Genomic DNA, 16,134 nt, shown 5'->3' on the forward strand with positions numbered 1-16,134 from the left:
ATGGTTAACAACTTGCCCCAATGTCTTGCCTTATCAATTTCATTCCCTCCCCCTGCCCCTCTCTCTCTATATATATACAACAGAGATTTTATAAAATTATATGTATATATATTCCTCCCCTGAACTATTGAGAGTAAACTGCACACACCATGATCTTATACCACTATCCATTAATATTTCAGTATGTATCACCTAAGATGTGTCTCTGTTTCTATTTCTTTAAAATGGGCGCAAGTACTTAGTTATGTGGCATGATCCATAAGGTTGTCAAAACCAAATGAAATGTTTAAAAGCATGTTGAAAAGTATAAATTGTTATATAAAATTAAAGGTTGTATATTTCATAAACTATGGGGAAAATCAAATTACTTCAAACTTCAGAGGATTTACAAATGGTAGTAGAGTGCAAACGAAGAGAGCCCATTATCTAGCCGGCTATAGTGCCAAATTTTTCTCAGTGGTGAGAGCAAACGAGACTGATGCCCTCACCCTCTGTGTCATCCTTTTTGAGTTGCATTCCTCCTGCAAGGACTTACATCTTTTCTTGGTGCTCTTTCTCATTTCAACAGTTTGCCATTTTATGTGGTCCTTTTGGTGGAAGTTATGAGCATGTTTGAGGCAAGGTGATAGAAACTAAAGAGCAGTTGCTACTCGAAGGAAGATTGAGAATACAGCTGTTAAGAGTTTAGTAAGAGCTCAGCTTTATTTCTTCTGGTCTTCTCTTTGAGTAGTGAAAACGGCATACTTTATTTTCATTATAAACAACTGAGATACAAATAGGAAATAGGGAAGCATTGTTTTATAGAAGTGTTTAATGTATAGGCTTAGCTGAAAATAGTATGAATATAAAAAAGAAAGAGATCATGTCCTTTGCAGGGACATGGATGGAGCTGGAGGCCATTATCCTTAGCAAACTAACTCAGGAAGAGAAAACCAAATACCGCATGTTCTCACTTATAAGTGGGAGCTGAATGATGAGAACACATGGACACAATGGCGGGGAGCAACACACACTGGGGCCTGTCATAGGGTGAGTGGTTGGGAGGAGGAAAAGCATCAGGAAGAATAGCTAATGGAAGCTTGGCTTAATACCTGGGTGATGGGGTGATTTGTGCAGCAAACCACCATGGCACCCGTTTACCTATGGAACAAACCTGCACCTGCTCATGTATCCCTAAACTTAAAATAAAAATTGGAAATTTAAGAAAAGGAAAATAGTATGAACAAAGTATTCTTATGGATCAAAAAATAACTTTCATAGAATCCCTTTTTCAACAGCATTCACTATTATAAAGTTTAGCTATAAAAAAAGATAATTATTCTGCCACTTTATCTTCACATTCTCAACAGAATTCACACTTTCATAAGAAGTTGTAATACTGGTGAGCCTGATATTTTTATAATTCTAACCAGATTTGCAATCACATTTTCCAGTGGATTGAAATATGACCAATAACCTAAAAATATGAATGAAAATGCTCTTTTTCCTATGACATATTTCTCTCATTGCTCTGGAAATCATAATGGCTTTCTTGAGATACTTACGACATCAAAAAGGAAATCTAGAACATGTCTTAAAAACAAAACTTTTTTAAAAAGTCAAAATCATACTTAGGATACTCTAAATTAATCTTTTTATTTTGAGTTATCAAATTGTTATTCCTTATAGTACAAAATAAAAACTGGAAGTTATGACTAGGAAATACATTTATAAACTAATAATGAATACTGCTACTTCTTTTACAAATAAATCGGTTTCAAATGCAAATTATATAGATGCATAATTGTATATACAGTCATGTAATTTATTAAGCTATGAAGAATATTGCTCATATACTTCTCTTGGGAAAGTTCCCGTACCTGAGGAAGTATTCAAATGTTTATTTCCCAGTAACGTGTCATTACTAAGGGGACAGTTCAACCGTTGTAATGCAATAGGTATCCCTAATATTGACAAAATATGGTATATTTGAAATCATTTGAAGTATTGGCCAGCGAAGTGGAATCCAGAAGACATGAGTTCTAACACTAATCACCTCACTCAGGTGTTTAGACTCAGGCAAATGGCGTGCTGCTCCTCAGCTTCAGTTTTCTGGTGTACAGAAATGACATACTGCTTTCCTTACTCAAATATTACAAGTTCCAGTGGTTTAGTGCAAGTGAAAATTGTTTTGAAGTCGTGATGGTTAATATTGTCATCATCAACAGTGGATAGTGTATTCTTTAAGCATATGTTAAAAAATGCTTTTATAAAGAAGTTTCTCTATGATAAAGCTGCATATTTGCACAGATCATCCATAGCAACAGTGCTTGGTGATCTCAATTAGAACAGATTTTCCATAAGGAGTACATGTGAAAAAAAAAAAAGCTTTTTCTTGTATTTGTTCCAGTCCCAATCATCATTTACACTGCCTGATTACTCACGGTAGCCCTCAGCAAGAAAGTTCATGGTCAAAAAGGGAGCTAGACTCATCTCTTTTCCTTGTTGGGTCCCGATGTAAAGTGGACACATGAACTCATTTTCGTCCCAGTAGAATTTACTGACTCGCACTTTTCAAAAAGATAAAGGCTGGGTTTGGAACTCTGCCTTGTGAGAATGAGTTCTGTGGTTTCAGGCAGGCCTCCCAACAAACCCAGTCCTCTGTTTCCTCAGATGTAAAATGAGAGATTCTGCTTAGATGATCTCTAAGGTACGTCTCCAACATTCTGCTTAGATTTAGCTTAGATTGTTGGAGGCACGCCTCCAACGTTCTGTGTTTCTATGATATCCTTTCCTGGAAAATCCACTGCAAATTCTAAGTTATTGAAGCAACAACAACAAATAAGATTCAGTAGTTTTGACAGTGTGCAATAATTTCTTCTTTCTTCTAAAGAATTTAAAACCTTTTACCTCAGTTGCTAATTATCCTACAAATGAAAATGCCATTCCTAGACAAAATTTTTACAATCCATTCACACTGCAGAAAAAAAAACACCCAATATGATTTACTCTGAAATTAACAGGATATTTTAATTTATGCTATGTGGCAGATAGTGGACAGGCCTATATATCTAGCACTATCCATAAAAATCTGGTCTAGCCGTTATTTTACAGGTCCTTGAAAACAGAATTGTCACAATCTCCTCACTTCAGCTCTCAAGAGAAATTAATTGATAACATAGAATCCTGAGTGGCTGGCATGTGAGTGACACCCAGCTATACAATTTCACATCTAATCAAGGAAGATGGGAATTCTAGTTGGCCTATTGTCTATTTGAATCTGTTTCTGGATGGAATCCAGCTGGCACAAATGCAGCCCTGGAGAGTGATGTGGGCAGAAGATGGAAACAAAAAATCTGAGCCAGAGAATCAGTGCATGAGATAGTGCCTTCCACATTGTCAAAAGAATGCCCGGGGTAGTTGTGAATGTGCTGCTGATTAGTTTCCTAAAATTCTCAATGACTAAAATATAATGTTCTATCCCAGTAGTCCTTGATCAGTCTAACTGTGAATGTGTAATGAAGGCCTTTAGGATGTACTGGCTCTACCACCTTGAAGCTATGCTTGATAGATGCAGAGGCTTAAAACTCAACTTGTCTTACTGTTTCTCAAAATATAAGAGAGAGAAGGCAATTTAAAAAAATGATGAGAATAAGAATAAATGCAAAATTGTACATAATTAAGAGCTAAAATTATATGACAAGATTTTAAGTGGAAAAAGAGGACAGATGAGAGAGAGATTATTGATGGTTGGAAGAGTTAGGAAAAGAAAGTTCCATGGAGGTAATGAGGCTTGAGTCTTTCTTTTCAAGGATGGGTGGAATTTGGACACGCAGAACCACGATGGGAGGCAGTCCTAGCCCAGAAAACAGTGTGAGCAAGTGCCTTGTAGCAGAAGTAAAGATGTAAATTCAGGACATGTTGAACCACTTTAGGAAAGAGCAGAAAATGTATAGGGGGAGTGGGATGCTTATAGTGGAAAAGATCATGGAGGTACTTAATTGCTCGTCCTTTATTTAGACTGCATGCTGCAGAAAATTGGGAGACAGGTGTTTTAGAGTAGTGGAATGATATGATGAAACAGTGTAGAAATAAGATGAGTTTAATGGCAGTAGGTAAGACGAGTGGAGATAAGAAAGAGATAAGGTACAGAGCTTATTTCGGATGCACGAGGTGATGCAGAACTGGATTGAAGACCTTCCTCTTTCCTCCAACTGTTCTTTTTAGCTTCAAGGAGAATGCTTAGGCTGGGTACAGTGGCTTGCACCTGTAATCCCAGCACTTTGGAATGCTGAGGCAGGGGATTGCTTTAGCCCAGGGGTTTGAGACAAGTTGGGCAACATATGGAGACCCCATCTCTACAGAAAATAGGAAAAAACTTAGCCAGGCTGATGTGTGCTTGAGGTCCCAGCTACTTGGGAGGCTGAGGTGGGAGGATCAATTAAGCCCAGGAGGTCAACACTGCAATGAGCCGTGATCACACCATTGCACCCTGCCTGAATGACAGAGCGAGACGCTTTCTCAAAAAAACAAAGGAGGATGCTTTATTTATTTAAGCTTGTCTTAAAGGAAGAGCAGAGTTTGCCAGTAAAGAAGGAGAATAATGCCTTCTAGGTGAAGGGAATGGCAGAATGCAGGCAAAGAGATGATGGCACACTCCTGAAAGGTTAACTAATTTGCTCAAAATCACACTATTAATAGTAGCCAAGTTCTAGAATCCAGATTTCTAATGTCTTTCCACTGTACCACCCTCCCTCTTTTTCCTAGCTCCAACACTGCTGTCATTATTCAGCAAATTTTATTTCATTGCTAATAGTGTGCTTAATTGTTTTTTCAGACTTGAAAAGTTACCAAGGAAATAATAAAATATACATTTTAATTTTATTTGTGCAACATGAAACACGATTTGCCTGAAGCAGATGAGGAAGTTAAGTGGAGTATTCTAAGCTTCCAAAGGGGTTATGACAATGGCAAAAACAATTGTAGGAACACTTCTAATTTCACTCCTGAGACTACTATAGTAGTTCACCAGAATGTTAGATGAATAGACAGCTATTTTTGTAGAAGAATGGCTAATGAGAATAACAATTGCTATACATGAAGTTTTTCTTATAGCTTATTTTTCCCTCTGTTTTCTGTCCTGATTTTTACATCAAAAAGGTAAAGTGACTCTGTATGACAGAACATGTTTTGACTGCATTATATTCTTTTTTCTGACTTCTCTATTTATTCATTTTTCTCTTCTTAGAAGGACCAAACTTCTCTAATTCCAGAAGTCTTTGTACCTCCAAGACAGATCTAAGAGCGTAACATGTAGGAGTAGAAACCTGAATTGAAATCTGAACTTAGACAATCCAAAATTAAGAAGTTTGGAAATATCAACTCATGTTTCAGTCTCTAATCTCTATACCAGGACCCTGGCCCATTGACCTAAGTGGGTACTAGATGAAGAGACCTATTTTTAAGTTTGGCAGCTAAACCCAACACTTGTGCTTGCTGAAGATGATGTTTATTGATCTAACTATGGCACTTGTGTGTTATTCTTTTCTCTCTGGTTTGTTGCACTGGATGTCTCAACAGTTCAGTTGCTAGCCATTAATGGCTTCCAAATATAAACTGGCTCATGTCAATTAATCCCTCATGTCTGGCAACCCTGAGTAAGAAATAGATTACAGGTGCTGATACTTAGGCTGGAGTTTCTTCCAGGGGAACTAGGGAATATGGTTCAGAAAACCCAGTTGGGTAAAATAGAACAGGCCAAAGTCTTCATTAAAAACTTGAATGGGACCCAAGTCTCTTTTGAGGAACGAAAATGCCGTCAAGTCTCCACGGTCAATGCTATTCCCACAAATTTTCAGTAACAGGGCTACATTTCAGTTCCAGATTTTGCTGACTCAGGCTCTGTATTCTTTCAGTCATGCTGCCTCCAACATATAATGCAAGAGTTTGAAATGGCAAACACAATCTGCTACTTCTAAGAAATCTATACTTAATCCTGAAAACTGCCCATTGATTTAGTAGGAAGACTTGACTAGAGAATGGCCCTCTTATTTTGAAGAGGAAATGGTTGAAACAAATAAAACAAAAAAGGACAAAACAAGAGGGGATAGAAAGACAAGCAGGGGAATGGAGAAACCTTTCCCAAATCATAAAATTAAGGATGATTTGTCTTTGTAGTGAAGAGGGGAATGTGTATTTCATTTGTAAATAAGTCATTGGTACATTCTGTGAAAGGATGTCAATCAGCCTCCTCCAAGGTAGAATATGAAGGTTTGTGAGCATAGGCAACTTAAATATTTCATCTCTTCTTGCCTCTAGACTTTTTAAATTTCATGTTCCTCTCCACTAACAGTCTCTTAGTCAAAAGAAGAGAATTATAGGTGTTATGATGATGTAGTTGAGTATTTTGACTCGAATATCCGTAACTTCCCCAAAGTTATAGAAATGCTAGATTGTTACTTGGCCAACCATTTTCTTAATCTGAGAAAATATTTTTTTTAATCTAAGGAGGCATATGCCTTACAAAAATCACAGTTGTGTATTCTGTCTAATGCCCACCAATGATCAGAAAATTAGATTGTAGCTATTTAAATTATATTATTAAACATTGAGTGCTTGCTTCGGCAGCACATATATTATTAAACATTGATATAGACATATATTTACCTATGTTTGCATTACAAAGTTCTATTGAGTGTAGTCTGTTTACAGATAACAGATAAACATTTGTTCCATAATCACCATTGTCACTTTGGAAATGTATTATGTTGCTGAATGAAATTCCACTTTAGTAGCTTTAGATTGAGCCACGATTTCTCTGTGTCCTGGGCTGGATACCTCAGTATTTTTCTCTCTTTTGTCCTCTATTTGACTAATCAGCAAGTTGTATTATTGTTATTTATTTCTTTACCATATTTCTTACAACCCATCCTTTCCTTATTCCCACTGCGTCGATGGGAATAGACAACATTTTTTTTTAATTTATTTGAACTCTGGGGATCAATTGTCTTGGTATCCCCCTCTCTCTTTCTCTGTCTCTGCTCACTCACTGTCACTCTTGTTTTTCCTTAATCTCTCCTCATTCTTAAAAACCTACTGCTTGAACTTTCTAAGGCATCTGTTTAGCTATCAAGTCCAACCTCTCTACCGGATGTGTTAGGACACTCTAGAATCTGGCCTGACTTAGCTATGACATGAAATGCTTATTATAGCAAGGCACAGAGCAGAGGCAAGAGAGGATCACAATGTTTCCCCTACTCTTCCGTTCCTTTTTTTGTCTTCTTTGCTTCTATCCTTTTTCCCTCCCTCTTCCTCTTTCTCTTCTTTGCCAAGTGGCCACCTTCACTATATTTCCAAATTGTGTCATACAGATCATTAGATTAAAAAGGGCTATTTTTATTTGAAAAGGACATACTCACTTTATCCCCAAGCCTCAGCTCAAGCCATTTCTTTTGCCATCTTGGAACAAAAATGTAGCTTTTGTGTTTTGTGTTTGTGCAGTTTCTCTGTTCTATATTCTGTGTTAAGCATCTTATTTTATTATCTCATTTAATCTTTATAACAACCTTTTGTGATAAACATAACTCCATTTTACAGAGAAGGAAACTGAGTCAAAGTAAAATAAAAAGATTTAATCTGTTTGATATCAGGTCCATATCATAAATCTCCTTTACTAAATCTAAATATCACATATGAAAAAGAATGTGATAACACATGTAAAGCCTCTAAGCATCCCAAGTAAAAAATATTACATGTCCTATGCTTTTATCTGTTATATTCAGAAAACATTCTTTTCTTTTACCAGCACAAAGTTCTCAGAAGAAAAAAGAGAACATGATTTGTAGGGGGCCTGTCTTTTCTGAGATGCACTTTTTATAAGATGAAAGTTAAAAGCTGGTTTCAAGAATTTCTGGATGCACGGTAAAGCACATCTGTTTACAGGGACATTCTATTCAGGAGAAGATTGATTATTGGCAGGTGAAGGTTAAGGGTGAAACTTTAAATTGGCAGGAAGTCTATTCAGAACACATGTTATATGATAGAAAAGTGATTGGGAAGCAAAGGCATATTTGTGATAGGAGTTTGAAGATAATATCTAGAGGGGCACACTTCTAAAGTAACTGACCAATAAATGTACATTGGAATGCAATTAGTCTTTTCCCATCATAATTCTGCTATAGCTAATATCTTTTAATTGTGTGACCTTTAGTTTTACTTTAAATTAATATAGCAGATTATGCCTGTAACATCATACCAAAAAAACTGGAACTCTTTGTATTTCAGATTTCCATTTTGGTTTTTAAGAATAGGCTAAATGTGCCAGCGTTGTTCAGGAAAGTGGGAAGACACTTAGACTGAATAATCTTTGAGCCTCTGCCATCAAAGGAATACAAGGAGATTTTCCTGAGTCCTTGAAACAAACCTGTCTCAGAAATTCTTTGCGTACTACGAAGTGGAAAAAGTTGCATGTATTAGTAACCCTATTTACTGACTGGAAAGACCATAGGACAAAATAAAAAATTAGTTCAGAGTTTCTGTTAATTCTAGCAACAGAACTAGCATCTGACTACAGCAGTTTGTTGCTCAGCTGAAGATTTGGTCAATGCCAACAAAAGAATAGAGCAAAACAAAGAAGAGCTGGAATAAAACTACACGACAGTAGACGAAATCTACGTCAGAGTCCATTGCTTAAGAACAGACAATTCAATTGTTATGATATAATGTGATTGGATATGTAATAAGACAAATCCCCATCTTACAAGGATACTATTTTATGAAAATGTCTAGGCTTGCTCATGAATTCATTGTCCATCCGGCTCTAGAATGTTTTTTAGTTTATATTCAACAAGAGCCACGTGGACTCTTGCCAGTTCCCAAACTCCACTCCCATCACCAGCCTTCTAACTTTATTTTAGAATTTGATTAGTATGACCCAAAATTTACAGATTTATTTTGAGAGAGTCTACCTTTTACAATTGAAACTTTTGATTGAGAAACAAAGTGTGTCTGTTCATTTATTCAGCACAGAGGATTAGTATTAATCTGACCCCCAACAGTTAAACAGTAGCATGTCTAAGTCCCTTAGATTCATATTTTAGAAAATGTAGACATAGTTTCCTACAGGTTTGTACCTGTGTAGTAAATAAAAACAAAAATAAAACAGCACAAGAAAAATTTTACCTTTGAAGGTAAAGCGAAGAGCTACATTTTTTTTTTTTTAAATTAAAAGTGGCTTAGGGCCTGTGTGGTTGCTCACACCTGTAATACCAGCACTTTGGGAGGTTGAGGTGGGAGGACCACTTGAGGCTAGGAGTTTGAGACCAGCCTGGGCACCATAGTGAGACCCAGTCTCTAAAAAATTAAAAATAAAAAATAGCTGGGTATGGTGGTGCATGCCGGCAGTCCTAGCTACTCACGAGGCTGAGGCAGGAGGATCACTTGAGCCCAGAAGATGGAGGCTGCTGTGAGCTATGATCTTGCAATTGCCCTCCACCCTGGATAAGAGAGTGAGACATTGTCTCAAAAAATTAAATTAAATTAAAATTTAAAAAGTTTAATACACTACTGTGCAGGAGTACATGGACCACATATTTAGAGGGCAACGAAGACTAGCTTAGCGGCTACAGGTGACGATGGTGTCAAATGTAATTGTTAATGCTTGTCTTTGAAAATTTGATAGGCACATTTGCTAGGGAGAGGGAGGGATCTCCAGAAATACTGCCTTGCCCATCATCCCAGGCAGTTCCAGTTTCTTTCCTCTCCCTGGCTGAGGGCAGCTGCAGACCAGATGATCAGAAAGCTGGAACGGAATATCCAATGTGTAAGGACATATTTGCTAAGTGGCATTCAGTGCCTTGTTAGAGAATTTTGCAGTCAGCTGCTCTTCCAGGGAAAAGGCACAAATAGAAGGTTCAATGTTTGATGATGGGTGCAGAGTTTGGGAATGGTAAGGGGCTCAAGCTGATTGCTTTCAGCTTTTTTGTTAAATTTGGTTTGAAGGTGAAGTCTAAATGGTATCTTGCTTTATCAATTACTTCTGGAAGCTCGATCTGACTCTTTACAATGTTTTGCCAAGTTTTTATTAATATTTCTTTCTAGATGGTGAGCGAGGAGGAAAGAAGGGAAGCACATGACCCTTAGTGAATCCAAATCTCTGCTAGGGTACAGGGATAGGGTCTTTGTTCCCCAACAGTGCAACACGGTGGCCCAGGGCCTGCTCTTTATTATCCTTGGTGCAGGACCCAGGGCTTCATGCTTCATTCTTCCCTCAACGTGTATTTAACTGTCACTACTGTCCCTACAGAGCCATTAGCTCAGTTGCTCCAAATCCCTAAATGCCAAGAGCACCTCCCTCCTTCTCTCTCTCTCTCTGTCACTCTCTCTCTCTTGCTCTCTCCCTCCTTTCCTTATTCCCCTGCCTTTGGTGGCAGAAGAAAATGCTAAAGAAAGGCACATCATAAGTACATAGGATTAATGACAGACATAGCTGAGTGATTGTCATTCCTGCATCCTAGGTCTGGATCTATGTATGCGCCAATCAACCCTCTCTCACTTCCATTTATTGAACATACAGTACTGGATATGCACTGAGCTCGGTGATTTATGTGTTTTCTTTACAATGTTCGCAAGATAAGCACTCCTATTTGTATTTTACAGAGGAAAGAGCTGAATCTCAGAATGGGTCAGTTCGCTGTCCAAGGCCACACAGCTAGAGAGGTGGTCCCTGGATTAGAACATGTCTCTGTTTGAACCCAGAGCCTGTACTCTCCTGCTCCAAAGCCATATTTGGGATTTTATGATAGAGCAGCAGCCGATACATGTAATTTCTACTACAGTTAAAGCTGAACTTGATAGGGATTTTTCGTATAATACTCAAGCTTAATCTGGGGCAATCATTTCACTTTCTGCCTTAGGGGCATTTTCCTTAAGTTTCCCTCAAATAAAACCCACTGAGTTTCTTTTTTTTTTTTTTTCGTTTCTTGTCCTGGGCGGGGAGGAAGCTACTGGAGCCAGTGAATGGCTCTAAAGTGGGGTAACTCTAGAGAGGAAAGTGCCTTGAGTGTTCGAACGTCCTGGTGAGTTTAGTAAGCACGCTGACTAGGCTCTTCTGTGGGTCATTAAAGTGGACCAGGCCAGTGCCTGTCACTCTCCCTGAGAAGTCAAGGAATAAACAAGCAAACTATAGAGCAGAATAAAAAATAAAGCAATTGTTTTAAGTGCAATCCATGGATAACCAGTGGTCAACATGAAGGGAAGAAAAGCATTGCTGGAAGAGGTAGCGGTCAGGGAGGCTTCTCGAAGGAGGTGGAACTTAAGCTGAAACTTTGAAGGATGAATATATAGAGGTGATAAGGATGAACTGAGTGGGGCGTTTTACACACAGGCTTATGAATGTAGACTTAGAAGGAACCGTGCACATGATGACAAACTCATTTTAAAGGCAAGATAGAAAACTAGAGTGGTTAGGGCTGAAAGAAAAGGCTAGCAAGTGGAGATGCTGTGCTGCCCACTTTAGCTAGAAGGAAGGGTAGACTTCTGAGGTGGTGAGGATTTGGCAGGGAGAAATGGTTGGAAAGTTCGGGCCAAACAACAGAAAGCCAGCACATTAGAATAGGACTGAAATTCATTTTGTGGGTAGTAAGGGTCCATGTGGTAATTTTCAGACTAGAAGTGCTTTGATTAAAGTGATATTTTAGGAAGCTGAGTCTGCAGTAGTAGACAGAATAGGGAAATGGAGACAAGTGGACCATTTAGGAGGCTGTTGCAATGGCCCACATGTGAGATGATCATTGCACTGGGATGGTAGCTATGGGCCACATGTGGGAGATATTTTAAAGGAAGGACTCACAGAATTTGATGACAGATCGGCCATAGGGGAGAGGGAAATATGAGAGAGGAAAAAAAGGCTAACAGGCGAATTCCCCACCTCCTCAGGATATTAAGATAGATTAAAAATAATTTAAATAGGAAACATATTTCAGGACAAATTTTTTCAATAAGATATCTCCTTTCAAAAATTTTCATGGTTCTAACCTAAATAAAAGGTGAGTTTACCACACGATCATAGACTTAATTTCATACATGAGCCTCCTTCTCTCCAAAGTCAATAATGATAAAAGTAACCATCTATTTAGAGTCTGGTTTTAAAAATTTTAATCCCCTTAAATTTGCTTCATGCTCTCCACACAAAAATATTGCAAAGGGGAAAAAAAACCAGATGGCCTGAGCTGACCCTTTGGTTGGCCTCATCTATGTGGCAATGGTTGGGGAAATCTCAATACTATATATAGCTCAGTATCAGAAATCTTGCTTTATGTTTTTTTTTTGTTTTTTAGACGGAGTTTCACTCGTCGCCCAGGCTGGAGTGCAACGATGCGATCTTGGCTCACTGCAACGTCCACCTTTCGGGTTCAAACAATTCTCCTGCCTCAGACTCCCAAGTAGCTGGGATTACAGGTGCCCACCACCATGCCTGGCTAATTTTTGTATTTTTAGTAGAGATGGGGTTTCACCATGTTGGCCAGGCTGGACTTGAACTCCTGATCTCAGGTGATCCACCCCCCTCGGCCTCCCAAACTGTTGGGATTATAGGTGTTAGCCACTGTGCCCGGTCCTAGGATTTTTAAAGAATAAACCCATTTTCAATATAAAACACAGAAGAAACAAACTTCTAACCCTTCCAGTACGGATACATAATTAGGGAAGGAAATAGGAAATGTCCCATTTGCCACTTGTCTCTACTATTATGATGGAAATGGCTACAACAATCTGCATGAAGTCACTAACATTTTCTTAGAAGGAAAACAGAGTAGAACTCTTCTAGTTTCCTGATGGAGGTTCCCACTCATAATCTACCATGGATTCAGTCAATACCTGGACTAATGTATTTTGGTATTGCACACCAGCATAAAAATGAATTTTGTCACTTTCACAAATCAAGCTTTCAGATCACTTTTCACCTCTAAGAAGTATCACCTTAATGCATACCAAGTGCACATTTCAGATCTCCTCAACCTCCGTTATTTTTCGCTTCTCTGGAAGGGATATCCCCTGTGCTCAAACACTTTCACAGCTGGTAGAATGCTGATGGGAACTTCATGTGTATTACCAGCACAAGTGCTGTCAGGAAGAAACCAAATGTCAAACTGAGGTATGTAGAAGTCACCATAGATATGTCTCTGCATGTTTACCATCTGGGACAGTAGATTTTGATTTTGACAAGAAGCTGGGATTGCCCTGTGGGCACTGTGTTTTAAGCAAGCCCTTTCAGTTCACGAAGTAACTTCACATTACCCTGTTAGGGGGTCAAAAACACGGCTGCCGTTTCAAGGTGTGAATTTATTATCTCTCCACACTTCCTTTCTTGTTTCCATCCTGCCTAATCCTGTGTACAATTGTTTTTTCAGGGGAATTGTCCCATATCGTCAAAGTCCTGTCCAGGCAGCCCTGTGATCGATCTGCAACATTAGGGATGTATGCTGGTGGGGCACTCGTTGCTAAATGGCACCTTGCCTCTGTTAGATGCCATCACGCCACATCTCAGGGAGGAAAATCCGATCTGTGAGGAGGCACTTGACTTTCTTGTGAAATATTTCTGCAGTAGTGAAAAATGGCATTGGTAGTTAGCACCATGCATGCTATATGCCGTCCATGTAGTTCTAATCCTGATACAACACGAGATATTAGTTTGCCTTTCTGTCTTTATTTTTTAAAACCTCATTTCCATTGTAAAGCCAAAATGGAATGACTGGAATTCCAAAAGACTTCAGCTTATGAACTTGGATCTATTTCGGTTATGTAATATTGGGAATCAGATAATACTCAGCCAGAATAACTGCCTGGGTATTTATGAGGATAATTTCTCATTGAAGGAGAAGTTTGAGAGTATAACTGGAGAACATTCTGAATAAAAATTAAAGACCATATTAAAATATTGTTTTAATCTTAACTTTTTTTAAAAATGGATTTTAAAAAAATTAACCGCATGGTTGCAAAAATATGTATAATGCAACTTGAAACAATTTTACAGGCATCTTTATGCAATTGAATACTAAAATCACAAAGCACTAGCCATAAATCCTGTTATTCAACCTACCAAACAGCTCTTATTTCGCAACAGCTTATATACAATATTATTCATAGAATCTCTCACCTGCAAATGGGGAGGATAATACTGGGTTTCTCTGCCAAATGTGAAAGTCCAGTAGGAGCCAGAATCTCCGCATACCACAGGTATATGAACTTTGCTATCGGAGGGCAAGTATATTAGGGTAGCAGAAGTCTCATTGGCTCACCTATCTTGCTAGAAAATTTGGAAAACAAAAAATTTCATGTTTTGATCCCTGTGAAAATAGAGCCTGAATTGAAAGGCCTTTTTTTATACTACAAATTAAACATAGCATATAAACCCCCTTTTTATATTATAAATAGTTCAATTCAATTTTGGTGGGTTCTTTTGGTAGAGCCGTTACGGCTACTCACATATATGATGACAACTCATTTTATGTTGCTCAGGCACCAGATCACTATTAATTTCCAATGACTAGTTTATAATTAAATCCTTTCTGTTTGTTTATAACCAAACCTGAAAATCTATTTACGTTTAATTAACACTTCACTTAGCCGGTCTAAAACCTATAAATGTAGTGACTCTTAATGATCCATTACAGAGATGCTACTTTAGTCTTCCATGACTTGTAAAACTTTCACAAACAGATCTGCAAATCAATTACCTCCATCTGCTTTCCCTGCAGCTGCAAGAGGGCTATGTGAAAGAGCATTTTCCTCCTTCTTCCTTCTCTGCTTTTCTTCCAGCTCTAAGCATTTCTGTTTTAAAGCCGACCTAGCGGCTGTTCAGAGGGTAGCCCCTTCTCTTAAGGAGTTTCCAAACTTTAGAGTCAATCTCCAAAAATATTTTAAAACACCCTTTGCTGTGTCATAAATCAGACATAATCTACCTTGCACAAATCGGTGAAGAAAGCATTTCCATCTCTGCCAGCAACTCAGTAATAGACCCTTCAAAGAATCTTTATAAATTGAGCAGTAAAATGCAACAGTTTGAAAGTGGATTTTAATTTTGAAAGCTAAAATAAATCCTTTCTCAGCCTTATCTACTCTCTACAAGCAAGTTACAGCTCCTGTTTTGAGTATACAATGGGGATATGAAAAGGTACAAATGTGGCTCCCAAAGATATTTTCTTAGCTACACCTTCAAAAGCAAGGCATGAGGAGCGTTAGTTCTACAAAGACAGCCAAGCATCAAGCTATGCTCACTGTCATCTGTCAGCCGTACAAAAGCAGCATTGATAGGACAGCCACAACTGGCTTTGACAAGTGTGCCGTGCTAGCATTCCATTCAAAACTATGCTAAAAGAGAGAGGGGGAGAGAAGCATTCAATGTCTTTTACTTTACCTGAAAAAAAAACTGCTTTTCTTGTGTCTGCTGAAAATGAATTCCTCCTTTTCCTCCAAAAGCAAAGTAGTTCTATTGCCTGCGACTCTCACTTGGAGAAGACCACACAGCTCCAGCAAGGCAGCCTTCCTTCTCTTAATCCCCACTCGAATGTGATGACACACACTAACCCCAACCATCTGTTGAAACACGTCCTCAAGCACTCAGCACAGTGGTGTGTCAAGACGGGCTGCCCAATCCAATTGCTGGGGCTGGGTGTCTCTTACGGATTGGAGGCTGAGGGCAGGGCTGAAACTGGAGGTCTGAGAACTCCCAGTCAAGTAACCTGAGATTTTCGGAGAGAAAGGACGGCTATAAAAAGAGAAGTGGGAGGTGCTACAAAGAAGGTGGAGGGAATGAATTATTCTGATGACCAGTTGTGCGTTACTTTTCACAACTCCTCGTGCTCCCCCTGGGATGATGGGGACCCTCAGTGGGATGCACAGAAACCCTAAAAATTTTTACTGCCCATCTATGGAAGGGCCATCTTCTCAGCAAGACGTTTTCCCTTCCATAGGAGATAAAAGATTCATCTTGACTTGCTGATAAAGGGTTAATGTAGGAGTAGTTGGCACTGAAATGTGACATCTACATTTTGAAATCTAAACTCCTACCTTCCTTTGATTAGATCGTGGCTGCCTCCAACATTCCTGGCAAAGAGGGGGTGGGGGCGCAGCTAAGAGCAGAAACTTCTCTATTCCCAC

General features: G+C 38.6%; 1 protein-coding gene across 9 annotated transcripts in view; it reads right to left on the reverse strand.

Moving 5' to 3' along the window:
* The window catches only part of SULF1 (sulfatase 1), a 191,385-nt gene extending 175,803 nt beyond the window's left edge, over nt 1-15,582 (reverse strand). For 5 of the 9 annotated variants that reach the window (XM_055298995.1, XM_055299008.1, XM_055299006.1 and 2 more), the window contains exon 1: nt 15,392-15,561. The gene's annotated coding sequence lies outside the window, so the exon portion shown is untranslated. Of the gene's footprint in view, nt 1-15,391 lie in introns of all 9 variants that reach the window. The other 4 variants (XM_055298992.2, XM_055299002.2, XM_055298998.2 and 1 more) reach the window with 2 other exon arrangements.
* Between the last annotated feature and the right edge of the window lie 552 nt (nt 15,583-16,134).

This window comes from Symphalangus syndactylus, chromosome 11, assembly GCF_028878055.3.
Source record: "Symphalangus syndactylus isolate Jambi chromosome 11, NHGRI_mSymSyn1-v2.1_pri, whole genome shotgun sequence".
Lineage (NCBI taxonomy): Eukaryota > Metazoa > Chordata > Mammalia > Primates > Hylobatidae > Symphalangus > Symphalangus syndactylus.